Source organism: Oratosquilla oratoria, chromosome 5 (genome assembly GCF_046742065.1).
Source record: "Oratosquilla oratoria isolate Oo_2021 chromosome 5, ASM4674206v1, whole genome shotgun sequence".
Taxonomy (NCBI): domain Eukaryota; kingdom Metazoa; phylum Arthropoda; class Malacostraca; order Stomatopoda; family Squillidae; genus Oratosquilla; species Oratosquilla oratoria.
The window spans coordinates 40,728,362-40,733,645 of NC_134781.1; positions in this window are offsets into that span (position 1 = coordinate 40,728,362).

A 5,284-nucleotide genomic window follows, 5' to 3' on the forward strand; every position below is an offset into this window, starting at 1 on the left:
ACATAAGAACATAAGAATGAATGAGACTGCAAGAGACCATAAGGTCTACACTACACATCACCACCTGTCATCCCCATCATAGTGTGGACCATGATTGTAAGTTTTGCCAAAGAGTATAGGGGGTAAAGTGCTCCAAGTGACTCAAATGCAGCAAAGTAGAGCTACTCCATACCTAGATATTCAATCATCAACTCTACCGCTACATACTCTGGATATCCCAGACGTATCTTCCCATTCCTTAACTTTCAATGCTACGTCAAGCAACACCAAAGTGACAATCTTTCTCGACAGGTGTTCCCCATTTAACATCATGTCGGTACACAGTTTCCACAAATTCTGCACTGAAACAAAGCGTGTCACCATTTTGGAACCACCCGACGTCAATGTAGATGGCGTACCATTCCCTATCATTGGTAAATTCTCCGTATACATTATCTTCAAAGATGAGTGCACATCCATTCCAGTTACCAACTACGTAACTGATGTTTACTTCCCTGCTGATATCCTCATAGGCTTAACATTGATGAAGCAGCATAACATAATCACTGACCCTGCTCAGAATGTTATAATTTATGCAAATTGTTTCCTCCCTACATTGTCATCAGCAACTTCCCACAAAAGCAACCACACCAACGTGGCCGAGCAGGCAGAATGTGAATACACGTCAGTTGATTTTACCTCACCCCCATTCAAATTCACTCTGCTTCATCACACGAGGATGCACCAGCTGCTACTACAAATGGCATCGCCACCCAAACACCTTCCCATGACACTAGCTCTGTTACCTTACTGACAGCTGTGAACTTGCGCTTCAAATGTAACAGACGCACAAACTCCTCCCGCATGCCCAGATCAGCAAAACTCAGGACAAACACCCAGTTAATACCGTTAATATTTCACCGCCTTAGGACGCCTTCTTGCCCCTCATAGAGAAATTCAACAACAAATCCACCCAAGCCTCGGAAGTGTTATCTACATTCAAACACAATCACGCAGTGCTTATCAGACCAAAGACGCTGTTCCCTCCTGATTATACAAAGATACACATACGAGTTTTCCAGGCACAAGACACCGATGTACTCTGTATGCTAGAAATTTGCCGTGTCGATGGCATTTCCATGTTTTCAGCCATCAGCTCTACGTCAAAGAAAGGACATTCTTGCATTTTAATTGCCAATGACACTAATGCACCCCCCCCCAATCTCACAGTTGTCAACATTTGCGATTTCGAAGTACATCCTTCACGCATCAAAGTCATGGATAACAAATTCCCTACTTCTCAAGTTTGTACCACAATTTCCGACGTGCCCACTGCACAGCAACCCATTGATGTATCACATTTCAAACCAATAGACTTCTCTGATGCACAAGTCGACTTATTACATTTTGCAACAAGTTCAGACATACCATTGCTACTCCAAGTGAACCCCTTTCAGTCACTAGTTTTATTCAACTTCACATGCCCCTGTGTGAGAACTCTAAACCACGTTACATTTCCTCGTATAGATTACCACACAACAAACGCATAATTGTAGACAACCTTACCCAAGACATGATTGCACAAGACATTATTGAACCATCCATCAGTGAATGGAACCTCCTCCTCTTTGTTGTCCCTAAACAAGATGGTTCCCTCTGCCCTGTAGTAGACTTCAGAGAGTTAGATAAGCTAACCATACCAGATAGACACCCCATTCCTGTATTACAAGATATACTCCATTCCGTCGGTGAAAGCAACGTAGTGTTCACGACCTTGGACCTTATGTCGGGATATTTCTAGATCCTCCTTGCCCCAGAGTCTAAGCCTCTGAGAGCCCTTAGCGCACCCACAGATCATTATCACTCCCAACGACTAGTCATGGGTCTCGTTTCAGTTCCTTCAGTGTTCACACGACTTATGCATACAGTACTAGCAGGTCTCTTAGATCTTTCAGTGTTCATGTACCTCGATGATGTAATCATCGCTTCCAAATCCGTTAGCGAACATTTACACACTCTGCACAATGTCTCTTCACGACTAGCAAAAACAGGTCTCAAACTGAAGCTTAAGAAGTGTTCCTTCCTTCAGAAAGAAATACGCTTTCTAGGGCATGTCCTTAATTCATAAGGGATTTTAACCTCGTAGGACAAAGTCAAGGTAGTAATTGATATTCTACGCTCTATTTCTGCTGAACACATACATTTATTCCTTGGTCTATCAGGATTTTACAGACATTACACACACACACACACACACATCACACACACACACACACACACACACACACACACACACACACACACACACACACACACACACACACACACACACACACACACACACACACACACACACACACACACACACACACACACACACATATACAAAATAATATGAGAGATTATCAAAACTGAATTCACCAACTCTGGAACAAAGAAGAGGAAGAGGTGACCTGCTGTTCATCCATAGAATCATGAAAAACATGGTAGTCCTTGATAGAGAGGACTTACTAAATTGGGACAAGAGAATTACAAGGGGACATGAAAAGAAACTCAAAAAGAACATTTATATAAGAGACTTGAAAAAAAGGTTTTGCACACAGAGTGGTGGATGGTTGTGTGGTGCCGTCGATTGATTTAGTGTTTAACCAAGAGCACCTCCAATGGGAGTGATCAGAGATACCCACATAATAACGATTTGGGAAATAAAAAAATCAAGGTATACGCTGCCACCACCCAATCGTCTATATGGATATATCTGACCATAAATGGAAACTGCTCCTTGTTATTCACGTCTGACTCCGTCCCCTTTCCTCAGGTCGTTCGGGGTTGGTCCTGGGTAGCGAAAAGGCCTATGCCCAAGTGGGGGTAGTAAAAGAATATAAGCCACCAATAATGTGGGGCCACCAATAATGTGGGGGTAGTAAAAGAAAATAAGCGAAGGTCTGCTATGTGTTAATTATTACACTGAAGCAAAAATATAGTAAGGAAATACAAAAGTATATTGTGGTTTTCTCCAACTAGACAATCTATTGATCCTTACAATATGAAAAATATATGGGTATGCGAGACATTTAATAACAGTTTTTTTCTTTCTTATGGGCATCATAAGTAAGGTCACAGGCACGTGGAAAAACGTAGTTATTTACGCTCCAACCTTCCGGTCACTGTATAAGTCTACTTACAATATTGTGTCTACCTTCAAGCACTGTGTCTACCTTCAACCCCGTATTCTTATTAGAGAACGATCACAGACGGAATTGTACTCTAAGGATTACACTCTCATAGCTAATGTTAAATGTATATACGCAAAGTGTTTGTGAAGTACACTCCCTTAAACCCCTTTTTCCATATCTGTTATCGGAATCATTTTTGGCATCAGATTCAAAACTTAATAATAATAATAACTATCTACCTACTATATCTGCACTATATCATTTAACTCACATATTGACATTTGTTTTCATTAATCTTACAGAACGTGTTCATACCTGTTATCGGAATCATTTTTGGCATCAGATTAAAATTTTAGCTCCGCACAAAGAGAACGAGACGGCTATGTGTTCGTATCTATGGGTAAACTACTAACCTCCCTGTTGTATTATTTCGTAAAACTTCATTTCGCTTCTCAACAGAGCCCCTAGCTGCTACAATCTCTCCCTAAACTATTTCTCTAGTGGAATCCTGAACTGAAAGTTGGGAATTTTTCCTATTACTCTTAAAATTAATGGCCTTAGCTTACGCCTCTGTCCGAACGTTTAGTGACGTCACGGGTGGGCGGAGCTACGGTGCCCGCGCTATGTTCGAGAACATTCTAATGTCGCGTCGAAACTCAGTTTAACCAAAATCAGCTGAAATATATTTGTAGCTATCTCCTATTGTATGTTCTTCTTCAATGATTATAGTAAGGCTCTTTGCCAACACATCTTGATAGGCAGACATAGAATAGAATAAATTCATGGTCTATTAAGGCTCTATTTTCTACTTTGCTTCTTGGTTGAGAAAAACCGTTACGACGTCCATAATACCCAGTCTCTCAAATCAACACTCAAATAAATAAATAGATAAATAAAACGAAATTCCAAAAATAATATCCCTTCAAAATTCCTGTCCTTACATGGCTCTACGCCCCCCCGTAAGAAAAATTCCGCAACATCACGTGAAGGATTCTATTTGGTGTGGTCCAAATCCCTCTGCAAAAGAAAAAAAAATCCATCCTGCATCAGAGAGCGATTATCCTTTTGATAGCTTGACGAGGCACTCTCTCCTCAGCACACTCGTAGGTGTACGGATCTCAGGTGACCCGGGGGTACACCAATTTACTGTGGATGTCTCCGTGGACTTTTCCATCAGTCTTCGTATTGGCTGGATTCCCCAATTGACCTCTTACATACTACTTGACTGGACATGCATAGCCGCTACGACCGAGCTAAGCCACGACTCTCTCTTGTGGATTCGCCCCATGGGTGGCACACTACTTCCCCTTCTGTGGGCTCACCTCTGGGCAATCGGCGATTGTCCACCAGGTCCTGAAGTCCTACACCCCTGTCAAGCGGGCAATTGTGAATTGAGTTGGGTTCATGATCCCAACTCGAGCTAAAGAATTTCCCCATTTTCCAATACTACTCCGAATGAAAGTGCTCGCTAACCATCGTTTGTAGTCCCTCTCCTAGGCTAATATTGACTTCTTTATCCCCCCCCCTAAGTTGACATTTAGTTCCTTCACCTGGCTGTTGCTGAAATTTCCTTTTACAACATATGAAATATATGCATCCTTAATCCTAGGACATCTCAACCTTACACATGTATAAAAGTATAGGTGGGTTACATTTAAGCTTTATGGTCCAATATATAGGAACATTGAGGGCATCTTTGCATTAATTTGCACGAGCATTCGTTTTTCTTTGGACATATACTGGCACGATATGATCCCTACATTTCCTATTGCAGTTAACTACTGTCATCTTAGCACCTTAAATCACTAGATATGGGATCAACTGGTCGGGTTGCTCCAATTGATTCTCTTCAGTATTCTTCGATGAGCCGTCTTCAATGTTCTTCAATGTTCGATGCATCCGCTCCACCATTCCATTCGCTTGGGGATGGTCTGGGGTAGTGTAGAGCAGGGTGATTTGCTTTTCTCCACACAACTTCTTGTAAGCCGTGTTGGTGAATTCTGCTCCATTATCTGTTATGATGCTCTCTGGGGTGCCGTAGTCTGCGAAGAACTGGGTTAGGGAGTGTAGTATGTGTTGGTGGTGTTTTGTTCTCAATGGGAAGAACCTAACGAACCTACTGTAGTGAT